The 16615-nt window shown below is 42.9% G+C and overlaps 1 protein-coding gene and 1 pseudogene across 5 annotated transcripts in view; both read left to right on the forward strand.

Moving 5' to 3' along the window:
• Window positions 1–16615, forward strand: part of KDM4C (lysine demethylase 4C) — a 410995-nt gene that overhangs the window by 286121 nt on the left and 108259 nt on the right. The window lies entirely within an intron of this gene.
• On the forward strand, window positions 9971–13841 carry LOC309823713 (protein SET-like; annotated as a pseudogene). Its single transcript has 2 exons — window positions 9971–10112; window positions 12929–13841. The product of its transcript is annotated as a protein SET-like (transcript).

Genomic DNA, 16615 nt, shown 5'->3' on the forward strand with positions numbered 1-16615 from the left:
GGGGAAGTATGCTTAAATTAAGTGTAAAAATATTCTCACACAGTGCCATTAGCCTTGCAGGGCCCGTCAACCTCCAGTTCACTCTTGCCTCGTGTCAGATGTGTTGGAAGGCTTTGACAAACAGTTGATATGCCAGAGACAGCTAAAAGCCTCAGAGAGGTACATAGAGACGTAAATCTATCATCTAAATAAATTCCACTAGTGGCAGGTGTCTCAGAACTCTAACTCACCGTGATGTGGGCACATGGGTTTTGTTAACCAGAAACAGCATTTTAACACTGACAGCTTCTAAAAAAGACAGCTCTAGATAGGAATTTACTATCTGCAAACTAATCTTGCCTTCAGATGAAAAGATTGCAGTGCAGCTCACTTTGTAAGAGCGGAGAAAGATGTCATTGTTGCGTTTATTTCCTAACATCTGAATCTTTTAATGCATAAGCAATTTTTATATCCACTGTTCTTGAAACTTGACCAGAATGAAAACTTTGGTTAGGGAAAGTTATGTACAATTAAGGTTTGACCACTTTATTTTTATGCTTGTGAGCAAGTCTTGGAAAAGTCCGCAGTAATCTTTTTTGAGGTTTATTGGTTTTTAAAAATGCTTTTATACATTTCTTTTTATCTCTATTTTCTTTTTTCTTTTTTATGGAAAGGCATTTTATTTTAAATACAGCAGTGTGTACATGTCAATCCCACACTCCCAGTCTATCCCTACCCACCACCCACCCTCCACCACCCTTTCCTCCTGGTAACCATAAGTTTGTTCTCTAAGTCTGTGAGTCTGTTTCTGTTTTGTAACTAAGTTCATTTGTATCATTTTTTTTAGGTTCCACATATAAGCGATTATAACCTTTATATTATAAAACAATTCTGGTTCTTTTGAAGCATGCCAGGCACTGTATTAAACTCAATATTAACATTTCACCTGTCCACCCTTTGTAATTTTATTTATTTGAGAATAACCTTAAAAGGCCAGATCATTGTAGTTAGTAGTTTTGCCGAGACTTCTGTGGCTGTTGTCTAAGGCATTGGTGAGTGAGCCTAGCTGACCATCTAGTGTCGACATGTAGACACAACCTTGTCGCCTCTGTATGTCAGAACACATGTTATGTTCTACATGGAGACATATGTGCTCTATTGCTTCTCATGAATTTGGGAGTTTACAGAGGTCTTAGAACCTCTGACAAAATCTTCTACCATATATGGTGAATGGGTGATTTGCATCCTTGAGAATGATGGTCTCCTTCCTTTTTATATATGAGGTGGTCAACAGAATCCCCCCTTTCTTGAGCAAAGGAAGGGATATGAAACAATTTTCTCCTCAAGCACCCTGGAGGAAAGCACCCCAGCTCTGATGGGTGAGCGTGATATGGACTGAGCAGATGGTCAGCCGAACAACTCTACATTCAGGTGCCTTGTCAGTGTCCCCCAAAATAGATCCCAGAGCTTAGCTCTTTGCACGTAGGAAGTTAGTTGTAATTCTTTCTGTGTATGCTGAATTTTTTAATACTTTAGTAAAAGATTCAGCTGACCTGTTCAGTTGGTTTGACCTGACTTATCGGGATGGATAAGCTAGCTGCTGGAGAAATTAAAGAGATAACCTTTCTCTTAGATATTTTATTTAGTCTTTTTGAAAGTTTTTTATTTGGGGGATAAATTAACTCTTGGGGGCAGTGATTTGTCTTGTTAGTATTCTTAAAATAAGTCAACCCTCACTTGTCCCCACTCATGGAAATGTGCAGTCAGCAACACAGCCTGTGGGATGGAACCGACATCTACCATGTGTGTGCCCCGCACTGGGTGCTGTGCCACTGCCATCATGTGCATCACCTTGTGGTCCTCAGCAGTTCTGAATGTGTTTAGGATTTCAGTTCCCTCTTTGCCATGCCTGTTGTGGGCACCCTACTGAAATGAAAAACAGTAAAAACAGCAACGACAAAAGCCCAAAGTTCTTGCTTTTGTAACATTTTATGCTAAGCATTATTCCAGCCCATTTTTACTGGAAATGCAGATGGTTTTAAGGAAATTGAGATATATGACTATTCATTTAAGATATACATGTGGGAAGTGGTTGAGCTGGGATTAAATTGATCTGTATCACACTAAAGCCCTTGCTGTTTGCCCTAAAATTCATTAATGTCTGGCATATTAGACTTTTGAAACTTAGCATATACTGAATTTTTTAGGGTAGGCTGGGAATGTAGACACAGAACTACACCAGCAATAATAATGAAGGCTCACTGTGAAAACTGCAGTTCAGTAGGAAGGAGACAGTTTTGTGGGCACCCCACCCCCCAAATCTTGTTTAAGTTGGTTCTCATCCTAGATGGGGATAGTCAGCATCAGCTCCAGGATGGGGACACAATAGCCTGAGCTCCTGCTGGAGTCTAATATCCATGGATTTTTTCCTCAGATAAAATGTCACCTGTCATTTTTCCCTGGAACTTTGGGACTTTGTGTTCAGTTATTTTAAGATTTGTTTGTTGCCCTAATGTGTGGTTAAAGCTACTTCTTTTTATTTCATTCATTCATTTATTTATTTATTTTTGGCTGCGTTGGGTCTTCGTCGCTTCACGCAGCCTTTCTCTAGGTGTGGTGAGCGGGGGCTACTCTTTGTTGCGGTGCGCGGGCTTCTCATTGCGGTGGCTTCTCTTGTTGCGGAGCACGGGCTCTAGGCGCACGGGCTTCAGTAGTTATGGCACGTGGGCTTCAGTAGTTGTGGCTTGCAGGCTCTAGAGTGCAGGCTCAGTAGTTGTGGCACACGGGCTTAGTTGCTCTGCTGCATGTGGGATCTTCCCGGACCAGGGCTTGAACCCGTGTCCCCTGCATTGGCAGGCGGATTCTTAACCACTGTGCCACCAGGGAAGTCCCAAGCTACTTCTTTGGACTAGTGTACTTTCCCTATCCTGGAATTTCTCTTTTCTTTTGTAATTGAGCCTAACATATATCCTATTATAGCCTGACAAATTGTGATTGGAATCAAAATCTTTCCAAGGTGCATTGAGTTAATGGTTTTGGTACATCCTGGGGTCAGCTCTCATAGCATGGAGGCATTTTAATGGGACTTTCAGAAGTCGAGCAGTTAATCCTGCCGCACAGCACAGGCCAGAGGCTTGTTTCCTGGGGAATCCACTTTGTATCTCTCAGCCTGACCCCTGCCTTCTGGCAGCACATCAAAGCAGCTGAACATTTTGAGTTTTGGTGCAACTATCACTCATTCATCAAAGTTCTGTCTGGGTGATATATGTTTTTGAAAACAGATGTGGAAACTGAGGTGACAGACATTGAGAATGGACCTGTTGTTGAGGCTCATATTGTCACACATGCTGTAGGAAGACAGGTTGTTAGCATTCAGAGTGGAACACCTACAATCTGGTGAATTCAACATGTTGGTTGCATAGCTCAGCTCTTGGATTAGTCTTTGTGGTTTGATTTGCATTGCTTTGGAGGTAATTAAAAGCTGTCCTCACCCCCACCCCCTGTGCGTGCGCTAAAAATTAGTAAACATGAAACAGGGTAGCTTACTGTATTTTAGTGTTAGCAAGATATACCAATGTTCTTGTGTTGAATATTCTTTTTCATTTTGGCTGCTCTGTGCCAGGCATTATCTAGGTGATCCTACAATAACTCTTTGAGGTTGATATCATTGTTTCCATTTTATATTTGATAAAACCGAGGCTAAGAGGAGTTTGGTTATTTGAGTGTGTTCAGCCACTCAGCTTAATCCCAACCACTGTGCTGCCTGTACTGCTTCTGGAATGTGATGTGGTGCAAAAGTACCAAATGGAGAAAACGATGCTCTGTGACTCACAGGAACACCTTTAAACGGCATCACGACTCCTGAGTCTCTCATCGCTGTGCCCTGGACCCCAGCTGTATGAGAAGTCAGCTCATCAAGGCAACACAGTGTGTGGTCCACATTTTCAGCCAGACCAGTCACTCTAGGGAGAAAAGCATCTGTACTCAGTGTTCATTTCTGTATCTTGGTCAAATGTCATCCTGAGCCATGGCAGCACGTAGGCACGTTCTCACCTTGGGTTTCTCAGGTTCTAAGTAGATACTTGGGCTCAGGGACATCTGAGTATGTTTAGTAGAGTTAAAGGAAGAAAAAAGGTCTTCAACAGGCCTGTTTAATCCATGTCACTAATAATTTTTTCATAACCATGCTTTGATGAGGAGGAAATTTAAGAGAAATTATGCATACAGAATGTTTCCCAATTATTATTTTTTTTAATGAACAGGGAAATGACTTGAATGCCATATTGTGCTTGCCTGTGGATGGCAGGATATTGGGTGATTAAAAATAATTTTATACATACTATTGTGTACTTTGGAGCTTTTCTGCAAGGAGCTTTGTATTGCTTGTAAAAAATCAAAGGAAAAAAAGTACAATATAAAATTAGGGAAAATGTTATTTGAACACCTTGGTCTTTTATATGGATTTTGTCTAGTGACCCCAGAAGGAGGGGTATGGGACCAGCTTACGGCAGAGAGAGTGTTCATTGGTTTCCTCCCTTTGTCTTCAACACAGACACCCTGAGTCCCCCCTCCCTCCCTCCCTCCCTCCCTCCCTCCCTCTCTCCCTCTCTCTCTCTCTCTCTCTCTCTCTCTCTCTCTCTCTCTCTGTCTCTCTCTTTCAATTCTGGACACATTTTTTTCTTAGTAATGTTCAGAATTCCATATTCATTTTCTCCTTAATGGTTCAATATGGAAGGTTCTCTTCTGATGTCTTTGGTAGTAATTTTCAGGGAATCCTTGTTTTGCTTGCTAACTAAGACCAATATCTGTATTTTAAATTATTTTCATCTGTCATTTTAAAAGTATGTAGCTTAAGTAAGTCGAATATAAATTGCCTTCACCCTTTTCTAGAGGTTCCATATGCAAAAAATAAATTTAAAATGTACTGAAATTTCTTTTATTACTTACTATGTTCTTAGTATCCTGAGGTCAATGTATTCTTTTCTGTCAAACCTAATTTCTGTGTGTGTTGGCGGTCCCCAAACCACTCCCAGCTTCGGTGATTCATGAGAACTCACAGCACTCAGCATACAGTTGTTCTCACAGCTGTGATTACACCAAGTAAACTCAGCAAAGGGAAAAAAAGGCACATGGGGCGGAGACTGGAGGAAACCAGCTGCAAGCTTCCAGAGTTCTTACCCAGGGAGGCACACAGTGCTCCTTAATTCCCCCTGGAATGAGTTATGACAATACATGTAGAATGTTGCCAACCAGAGAGGCTCGTTAGAGAGTCGGTGCCCAGAGTTTTTACTTGAAACTGATCACATAGGCACCCTCTGCCTAGCACGTATCACAATTCCAGAATCCCAGAAGGGAAGCAATTGTTCAGCATAAACCATATTGTTTGTACTGTGCAGTCTAGGCACCGTGAGCCATTCTTTTCAGGAGATGGAGGGAATTCTCCCGAAATTCAAGTTCCCAGACACCTTCCAGGGGCCAACCTTGTCAGCAGGACTCTCAAAGGATAGCAGTCACAGGCCTGTTATGTTAGTTCCTTTCTGCACAACATGCAGTAGAAAGCTAGAATATCCATTTATACCAAAGGCAAAAATAAGTTTGCTGGAGCAAAGAATATGTGCATTAACCTCTTTAAGAGTGACTTTGGACATCTTCCCTCTAGCTCACTTTTCACCTCTGTAAAATGCGCGAGTACTTTGCACTTTAGAATTCTGTGATCCTCTATGTTTTCTAATACTTTATACATCAGTGATTCTCAGACTGGGGTCCATGTACCCTAGGGTTATGTGAGCACTGTCTCAGAGGTACAATGCAGTGATAGTTCTTTGAGGATGAACTTCCAGATCCTGGACTTTTGTACATCCTCTTTCCTCATATTGGTGTGAAGGAGAGAGAACCTTGGAAGGAGCTTCTGGTTCTCCTTTCTCACCACCCCTTTTGCTTTACAGAATAAATGAATTACTCTCAGATAGGTGAACAAAGGGGCCGATTCTGAGGGCAAGTGTTCAGAGACCAAAGCAAAGACAGATTAGGTAATAAATACTGAAGAGAATAGCACATTATTTCGCTTAGGTCATAAATGTATTGCAAAGGTTGTGACGTTATCTACTAGCTGCTCACTGAAATCCATGGTCTTCTCTTCCTTGGGCCACAGCTAGTCCACGTCACAGCCTCCCTTGCAGGAAGGAGCTCAGCCAAAGGTATGGGAGGAAAATGATGGGTGACTCCCAGGCTTGGCTTCTAAATACCCCCATCTGTCCTCCTCCTTACTGTTTTCTGGAAAGGAGTTGACCCAGAGAGAGACCCCGGAACCCAAACGTTGAGATGGCAGCGCTTTTGTCCCTAAATGACTGTGGAGGAATGTTAGCCCAGTGAACTGTTTTCCAGCCCAATACTGTTATGTGAGCCAGAAACAAATTCCTGTTACGTTTAAGTCATTATATCGTTGGACCTATATTTTACCCTAATACACTCAAGATTGCCTCTTAGAATTAGAATTCAGAAATGAGGTGCTTGATATGGGGATGCATATTAATACATTTATTTTATTTTAAAAAATGAATTCAGTCTTTTTCTGATAGAAACTAAATCTGTTTTGGCAGATTGGTTTGATAACAAGGACCACCTTTGTCTGTCAGGTTATATATATGGCTGACATTTCACATAAATTTGGCTTCATTTGCAGTCCCAAAGTTTGACAAATATACTTAAAGCACGCATATAATTATATCCTGGAATTCTATGCTGGAAAAGGGTTTCCTTTACTTTTTTTTTTCCAATCTTAAAATTAAAAAATAAAATTTGTAAGGGTTAACTTTAACATATGCAAGGAAAGGTACAGTTTTCCAAAACTCTTTTGGGGGAATTGTAAGCAAAAACAATTGAAGACTGCTGGTATATAGAAGAGGACTGTTAGCAAGTAGTTTAAATGAGTCTTGATTGATCTGATTAAGCAACAGACAGTTAGTTATTCACTTGTGTAAATGAGCTAAACCTAAAGCAAACAACAGAGACTAATGCTGCAGCTTGAACAACTTGTACTCTTGCAAGTCTTCCAAATTACCCTCTTAAAATATTTGTATAGATCTCATCAGGCAGGTGAATGCAAAGGTTGAGTAAGTGAGCTTCCTGTAAGAAAAGTGTATGCATAGGGGGATTACTTCACTTACTGTGCCAGTAAACCTGAAATTTTATTGTTCCCTCTCCTTTCCTGAATCTCTTTTATGTACTGAGGAGACACATAGGTATGGGATGAACCTCGGGACCTGGGCCAAGTGTTTGTAGGAAAGAAATTGAAGGATAACTAGGTGACTAAAGTGCTAAGAGAAGGACTTAGTCTAACAGAATGCAATTTCCTAAATTTATGATTTGGCAAGCTTGGCACCTGTAGGGTTTTAAATAACTTCAGGGAAACATTCCTACTTGTGCCCCATACAGCATGTCAAAGTCACTGCAAGCAAGGAACAGCAGAGTGCAGCCTGAGCATTTGTCCTCCTGGTGGATCAGCTCTAAAGGATCAGAGGCACTCATCACATCTCACAGGAGGCACTACCCCGTTGACTAAAAGTGCTCCGGGAGTGTGTCTCTGGCATCCATCCACTCTGAAAATGCTGGCGGTCATAAATGCCAGAGTCACACCTGGCATTGCTGTTGAAAAACACTGAACACCCCATGGGTCCACAGCCTGAAGGGGTTAGGGGGAAATCTGGGAAGTAGAATAACTGCTCTGCATGAGGAAGTATGAAGACAGACCTCTTCGAGTTGATGGAAGGTATCCTCTGTGTTTCCAGCATCTGCAAAACAAGTATCTAAAACACTGGAGAGGAGTTCAGAGGGGCAAACAGTGGAAGGTAGGCCAGGGGCTAGTAAGGAATGGCATGTGTTACCTCAGAAACTCAAGGGAACGGGGTGAACATCCCCTGTTTCTCACACTTCTTTAGAAACTGCGTGAGAGCAGGAACCCAGAGAGCTAATTGCTGGCTAAAGGGGCTTTGTGGGAGGTATTTGGGGGACGATGTTTAAACGTTGGGTGCCTTCCACTTGGCCTGGCCTACTGCCCTGTGAATGGCATCAAGGTGGCTCTGGGGATGGAGTCATCACAGTTACACTCCTGAGACCTCCTTCTGGAGACTCTGTGATTCCTCCAGGGCAGACACCACCGTGATCTTCAGCTTTGTATCATCAGAGCCTCATGTGGGGCCAGAGTCTATACCCAGAAAACATTTAAACGATGAATGAATGGACCAGTTATAAGGTTTCCCTCCAACCTTGCCCACTAAAATGGCACAAAGGGAGGGACTCAGACCAACATTCCATTAGGACTGGTGTGTGCTCACCTGAGTTTCATTTCAGCCTCCCTAGCAGGTGAGATTCAGGAGGAGTCAGGAGGAGAACCCAGTCATTGTCACTGACACCGTGATCAAGATAGACACTGGAGGCATCCCATTTAGAGCGACTCCGCACACCCACACTGAGTCTTCCAGAGCCTTGCACTTGAGTCCTCTTTGAGGGTGATGATGGAAAGGATAGTACTTGTTGTGTAGCCATTCGCAGAGACAGAGCTCTGACTGCTTCCTGCCTGTGGGACCGAGTGGGCCTCCATAGGGCTTCGGGCAGTCCTTTTCCTGAAAAAGTCGGCCCCGCTACTGCAGGCAGCCTTGTCTGCTGACTTGACACTTCATCTTGAGACTGCTGGGTTGTCACGCTTGGCTCTGGAACTCACACTGCTTTAAAGCTGCTTCCTTGAGGGCAGGAAGATCTACAGGGGATAAAAAATGAAATGGGCAATTTTGCCAAGGATTTGCAGTAGCAAAACAGAGAGCTGACAATAGGAACATTCATTCTATTCAACAGAATGAGTGATCACGTTGTGTGCAATAAAAGGAAAGTGTCAGAGTTAGGAGAAATGATAAAATAGAGCACCAACCATTAAGTGTTCCTTCCTTATTTAATATTTATATTCCTAGCCATTGTTAGGGTTCCATCTCAAGCAGGGATGAGACCTGACTGAAGTTCCCTATTGTCTGTTTTCCTGAAGAAGTGCTGCACAGTATTTAATAATTTATCAAATAAGTAGAGTTCTCTCAGTTCAGCAGTCAGTATGTACTCGACAGTTCAGGAACATTTCCCCCCGTTCCGAGTTGGTATTTTGTACATATGTTTGTATGTGTGTATTTTATATAAAACACACACATATAAAATATATTTAGTGGGCTTCCCTGGTGGCGCAGTGGTTGAGAGTCCGCCTGCCGATGCAGGGGACACAGGTTCGTGCCCCGGTCCGGGAAGATCCCACATGCCACGGAGCGGCTGGGCCTGTGAGCCATGGCCGCTGAGCCCGCGCGTCCGGAGCCTGTGCTCTGCAACGGAAGAGGCCACAACAGCGAGAGGCCTGCGTACCGCAAAAAAATATATATATACATATACATATATATATATATTTAGTATGTGTGGATGTATGCATTTGCGTATGTCAGGGGAGAGAGGAGTTGATGTTTACTCTGGCTCTGTCTTAACTTTAGCTCAAGATCATCAGAAAGCCTAGATGAGCCTTTCTATGCAAAGGGCAGAACATCAGGAGAGATCTTGTCCTGGTTCTGCTGTTGGCTACGAAACCTTAGGCAGGGAATTTAATCTCCAGGTGTCTAATATTTGCTACCTGTAAAATGAGATAATCATACCTAACATCCAGAGACATAACGAATCATGAGTTACTGCATGTAAAGTGCCTGAGGCAAATGGAAGTTAACGTTCTTTGTGAGACAGGGCGGTAGCATTTAAACAGTAAAACTGTGGGACAGTTTGTGTTCCTTCTACATCATCCCTTCTCTCAAAAGAAAGATAGGGAGTTCTCTCCACCATACCTCTATGAGAATTTGGGTCCAGATCCTTAAGAGGATTTTTGTTTAGGAGAGGATTGAAAGAGTAAAAGTATTATATGAAGAAAAGACTAAAAAGCTACGAAGAATTGTAGAAAGGATTCAACTGGTAGCGCATGGTGTGCAGGGGCAGAGAGCTACTCAGATTATCACCTTTAGATCCCTACCATCAAGTGCCTAGAGGAGACAAGACTCTGAGGGACCAAGTATGTGCTGCCATAGAACATTTTAGTGAAGATAAGGAGTTGAATGGAGGTGGTTGGTTGCTTCTCATGCCCTGGGGAACTTAGGGGAAGAAAATAAGGAGCCTGGGGCTTTTAATTTAATGTAAGTGGTAATGACCTGTGCTGCTGCTGGCTGAAGCTCTAGGAGCCTCTGCGTGGTGTCACCATCTCTCCGTTCCCATCTGTGAAAACGGCGTGGTTCAGATAGGGGCGCTGCCCCAGCCCGGGGCCCAGATTAAAGACCTGCAGCAGAATCACAGCCAGCATTCAACATGAGCAAGAAACAAACATTTCATGAGGCTCTGGAGATTGTTGCTGCTGGAGCATGAAAGATGACTAATATAAAGTATGTTAACGTATTCTTTTGGAAAATGCTCATCTAGTGTCCGATATCAGGGCCCACTATGCTCATAGCTTGTTCTTTAAAAATCTTTCCAAGCACTAAGTTCTTATGCAGGTCTCCATTGACCCTTTATGAAGCAACTACCATAAATGTTACCCAGGGCCACGACTCTTCCACTTATGAGCTGTGTGATCTTGGTGAAGTTCCTGAACTGCTCTGTGCCTCTGTTTCTACATCTATAAAATAGAAATATTACTATTGCCTATCTCATGGAGTTTAGAGGAATAAATTAAGTAAATAATGAATAGTATATGTATTACCCTCAAAGCAGTATCCAACATGTAGTAAATATTTATTAAATTTATTTATAAATATTTAATGAGTGTTTACCTTCTTCCGGGTCCTGAGCCGTTACTTATAAGGGCTTATATGTAAGGGCTTATAAGGATGAACCAGAACATATTGGTTCCAATGTTCTTGGAGCTCTTAGGTCTAGGAAGAGAGATATATTTAAAAATGACTGTTTATGAAAAGGAATTGTCCCATGACAATGTCCATCAGGGAGACTAACCTAATTTGGAGCGTCAAGAGTGGATGACCCTGAAGGAATGGCATTTAAGAACTAAAACGTGAGAGAGGTGCAGCCAAGATGAAGGTAGGGGTGGTGGGGGGAAGTTATGCAAGTTAAGGGAGTGGTATATTCAAGGTCCTTGAGGCTGGAAGAAACGAGGTGCGTCAGAGAAGAGAAAGGAACCAGTGGGGCAGGAGCAGTGGAGGACAGCTCTGAGCCGCGTGGCAGAGGAGAGAGGGATGCCTTTGGGGGCGTCTCAGCCCTGGGTGTGTGATTGTGGGCAAGCTCATCTGCTTCAGGCCTCAGTTTCCTTATTTCTAAGGTAAACGGTCCTTTCAGTTCTAAAATTCTTATTCTGGGATTTTTCTCACCTTTTCCTGGTTCCAAAAGAGCCAGTGAGGCTGTGCTGAAAGTTGTTTCTAATCAAGTCTAGTTGTATAGGGTGAACTATGGGGAACAACCAGAAAGGGGGGAGGGTAGGCTCTTTCTGGTCTGATGCTTAACCTGACTTTTATGTTGTAAAATGCAGAGTCCTGACGGCTGACCCTCCAGCAGCTTTGGGTCCTTGGTTGGCAGGTGCCTCTAGCCCCTGCTAGAGGCAGAAAGGCAGGAGTCACGCTTATGCTCCCGCTTCCTCCTCTGCTCGTAGGAGTGTGGGCTTAAAAATTTTTTTTCTGTTGCGTTTTTCTTCTCAGGCTGCATGGTGAGATAATTTTAGCATTTATAGAAAATGGTGCTCCCCGCTGGGCTTATACATTAGCCCCTCCTAAAATGAATGGAGCACGCAGTGGAGGAACTTCGTTTTTTCCTCTTTTTCTTTTATTACTTTTCATTTAAAAAAGTTATTCACATTTAGTACATTTGAACCCAAGAGCAAGCAGAAAAGTTTTAAAAATCGGTAGATATTTCTGTATCTTAAAACTCCACTGGCCTAATTGTGAATTTCTGAGTTAGGCCACACAAGAGTTTTCGTTGTGTGTCCTCTGACCTACATTGATTGCTGCAACACCAGCATCAGAATAGTTATTATTCTGTTGAGTAAATATGCCTCTGTCACAGATGGGAACAATTTTAGCCACAGTCTGTGCTGTGTGTCTCAGTGGAAACTTTATAGAAAAGTGAGGCTGGGGGAGATGGGAAAGTTGAGAGAATACACTTTGGAATAGGCTGCTCTGAGAAGGATGCCCACCCTGCTTCTCAGCTCCAGTCCCTCCCTGAGCCAGCTGCCACTCTGCCCTTGGGAAGTAAACGTTGCACTGGGCACTGCCCTCTTCAGCCCTTGCTCCTGACCGAGGTGCTGTCAGAGTGCTCTTCACTTTTGATAACTGTAGCTGCTACCAGAAGACCCCTGGGATCATGAACTACAGGATCAACTGGCAGGCACTTTTGAACCGATGCCCACGTTCCCGCATATCCTTCCTAAGAGCATGTACAAGGATAATCCACACTTTTCCCTGAAGTCGATCTGCTCAAGAGCACACCGGCTGTCTATAGGTCTACACAGTCTCCTGTCCTCCTCCCCTCACAGCCCATCTCCCACTTGGCTCGTGTCTGTCTCTGATCTTACTGTGGTGCCCTGCTTGTGTCGGAAGACCTCTGGCACGTAAAACAGAGGAATGATGCAAAACGCTGGTCTTAGTGAAGTTGAAAAAGGGAATGAATGTAATGACTGGGTAGCAAGTACTTATTTGCAACTCAGGTGGCTCCTTTTCGTTCCTTTTGGCAAAATTGAAGGACTACCCAAAGGAAGTCCGCTGATAGATAGCGATGGATGGTAGTTGAGAAAGTTCAAAAGAACTGAGAAACATTGCTGCAACAGAGCTCCTCCAATCCTACCCGCTTATTAATGTGAATTATTTTTTAAGGAAAAATATAATTAAAATGACACTGGAACTATATCACTAGCAGTGTGTGACATTATCTGTATTTATACAAGCTACTTTAGAAAAATCTTTGTCGGCGGCCCGCCCTCGCCGTGAGGAGGAGGTGGGAGGAGGAAGCGGCTGGGGAGATCAGCCGCGAGCTGGAGCGCGGAGCCTGAGTGAGGGAGCAGAGCCGCCAGCGTGCCCGCTGCCGCCGCCTCCCCTCCAGAAAGAACAGCAGGAAGCAGTTGAACATATTGATGAAGTACAAAATGAAATAGACAGACTTAACGAACAAGCCAGTGAGGAGATTCTGAAAGTAGAACAGAAATATAACAAACTCCGCCAACCAATTTTTTAAAAGAGGTCGGAATTGATCGCCCAAATCCCAAATTTTGGGGGAGCAACGTTTGCTAACCATCCACAAGTGTCTGCACTGCTTGGGGAGGAGGACAAAGAGGCGCTGCATTATTTGACAAGAGTCGAAGTGACAGAATTTGAAGATATTAAATCAGGTTACAGGATAGATTATTATTTTGATGAAAACCCTTACTTCGAAAATAAAGTTCTCTCCAAAGAATTTCATCTGAATGAGAGTGGTGATCCATCTTCAAAGTCCACTGAAATCAAATGGAAATCCGGAAAGGATTTGACAAAACGTTCAAGTCAAACGCAGAATAAAGCCAGCAGGAAGAGACAGCATGAGGACCCAGAAAGCTTCTTCACCTGGTTTACCGATCATTCTGATGCAGGTGCAGATGAGTTAGGAGAGGTCATCAAAGATGATATTTGGCCAAATCCATTACAGTACTACTTGGTCCCGGACATGGATGATGAGGAAGGGGAAGGAGAAGATGATGATGATGATGATGAAGAGGAAGAAGGATTGGAAGATATTGATGAAGAAGGGGGTGAGGATGAAGGTGAAGAAGATGCAGATGATGATGAGGGGGAGGGAGGAGAGGAAGATGAGGAGAAGATGACTAATGGAACACTGATGGATTCCAACCTTCCTGTTTTAATTTTCTCCAGTCCCCGGGAGCAAGTTGCAGTCTTTTTTTTCTTTTTTTCCTCCTTCTCCTCTTGTGCTCAGTTGCCCTGTTTCTGAGGTCTCTTTTCTCCTTTATACCGTGGCTCACAACTTATTTTGGGGGGAAATACCTTGAGCAGAATTCAGTGGGAAAAGAATCTCTACCACTTTCTGTTCCAAATTCATTTTTATCCCTTCCTGTCTCAACAAAAACTTTATGGAATCAACACCACCATACTCTGGGGGAAAAAAGAAAAACCTTCTGCTCCCTTACCTCTGCTGGAAGCTGGAGGGTACTAGGCCCCTGTGTAGTAGTGCATAGAATTCTAGCTTTTTTCCTCCTTTCTCTGTATATTGGGCTCAGAGATTACACTGTGTCTCTATGTGAATATGGACAGTTAGCATTTACCAACATGTATCTGTCTACTTTCTCTTGTTTAAAAAAAGAAAAAAAAACCTTAGGGCTTCCCTGGTGGTGCAGTGGTTGAGAATCTGCCTGCCAATGCAGGGGACACGGGTTCGAGCCCTGGTCTGGGAAGATCCCACATGCCACGGAGAAACTGGGCCCGTGAGCCATGGCCACTGGGCCTGCGCATCCAGAGCCTGTGCTCCACAACAAGAGAGGCCCGCGCACCGCGATGAAGAGTGGCCCCCGCTTGCCACACTAGAGAAGGCCCTAGCACAGAAACGAAGACCCAACACAGCCATAAATAAATTAATTAATTAATTAAAAAAAAAAAAAACTTTAAAAAATGGGGTTATAGAAGGTCAGCAAAGGGTGGGTTTGAGATGTTTGGGTGGGTTAAGTGGGCATTTTGACAACATGGCTTCTCCTTTGGCATGTTTAATTGTGATGTTTAATGGACATCCTTGCAGTTTAAGATGACACTTGTTTTTTTTTGTTTGTTTGTTTTTTGCGGTACGCGGGCCTCCCACTGTTGTGGCCTCTTCCGTTGCGGAGCACAGGCTCCGGACGTGCAGGTTCAGTGGCCATGGCTCACGGGCCCAGCCGCTCCGCGGCATGTGGGATCTTCCCAGACCGGGGCATGAACCCGTGTCCCCTGCATCGGCAGGCGGACTCTCAACCACTGCGCCACCAGGGAAGCCCAAGGGAAAACAGTTTGACATGAGTTAACAACCAAAACAGGAAGAAAAAGAAAAATATTGGAGTTATTAAAATTTCAGATTATAAAAATTAAAGTGGGAAGAAGTTACTATTTTTCTTCAAAATAATGTTTCTAATTTAACATACTTTAAAGTGTTTTGTGGGTTGAATAATTTAAAAAATATCATGGCCTCTTCACAGGTTTATTATTTTTCATAGTCACCGGAATTCATCATATATTCCTCTGTAGCACATTTAAAGGAAAAATCATATGCAGGGAATCATAGTGGCTCTTTAGGGCATTTTTTATCCTCTTTTTCATCTTCATCCTCTTTTTCATCAGGATCGAGTTCTTCCCAGTATTTACTGAGTGGTATATGTAGAGGAGGCAGAGTGAAAGAAGTGATAAGTTGGAAAGAATTTTTACTGTTTCTGAGGTAGTACAGACGGGTTCCTCTTGGATTTTCCGAATTTTTTTATACTTAATAATACATTTTAATGAGTCTTTGGGGGAAGTCATAACTTTGCTACATTGCTTATCTCTGCCGCCTGCTCACATGACACAATACTCTTGTGAGGTATAATATTAAAATCATCTCTGGCTAAAAGTGGATTTTGGCTTTTAGCCTAACACTGAGCAAATAACCTTTCCATTCCAAGTTAAATGTTCCCATAAGCTCCTTAAAACCAAGTTTTCCTTGTTTAAAAAAGTTACCGAATATAATTCCCAAAGGGTAGGGTATGGAAGCTATTTAAATGAGGCTTAAAAAAAAAATCCTTCCCACGTTTTGCTGGCTTGGTCTTTCTTTTGCTAATATTTGATGGGTGTTTCTTTGCTAGGTTTGGAGTGAGAGGTCAGAATTCTCACAAGGGAGTTTGATGGTCCATCACATGGGTTCATTTCCTTAGCTCAAATTGTGGCTTAAAGCAGAATGCAGCTGCCTATTGCCAGTACGCCTTCACTGGGGAATCACTGCAGAAACTCTATCAGGCCCCATCTTTGTACTTGATTGTGACCCCATTATTGTCCAGAACTCTAAACCTCCAGCTCCCTCATAGCACAAGGCCAGGCTTTCTATGGTTTCCCCAGTAGGTCAGCCCCAAGGTAGATGAAAATTTGATAGATGTGCTTATAGTCTCTTTGGAGTTTTCTGTAGGAACTTGACAAGTAGATTCTTTCTACTAAATATTTTAACACACAGCCGTTAAAATGACATTTACCTCTTCTAGGACCATTTTTGACAGTGGCATGTAGTAGTTTCATTTTATTTGAAAACATCATTTGGGGTTTTATAGAAAAAAATAAAATATTTATCTCCACAGCTTGTTATCAGCAGGGAGGATAGGCATTCTTGGATGGATGGATGGAAGGTTTATTGGTAGAAAGATTCAAGAAGCTATTTTGTGATAAAGGATTTCTTTGCATTTTTCCTCTAGTCAAGTAAATTGCTTGTGGGTTCTTGCTAGGAAAAAATAATCTCTCTGGTGCTGCTTTTAATTTGATCGGGTTTAAAATGTTTTCAGAAGGGTTAAGCTTCCCTTGTGTTAATGTCTGGTGTGGTCAAATGGAGGATGGCTTTGGAAAGGGCTTTTTTATGATGTTCTATTCAACCTTGCCACAGGAGG

This window comes from Grampus griseus (assembly GCF_964374135.1).
Source record: "Grampus griseus genome assembly, chromosome: 6".
NCBI classification, from domain to species: Eukaryota; Metazoa; Chordata; class Mammalia; order Artiodactyla; family Delphinidae; genus Grampus; species Grampus griseus.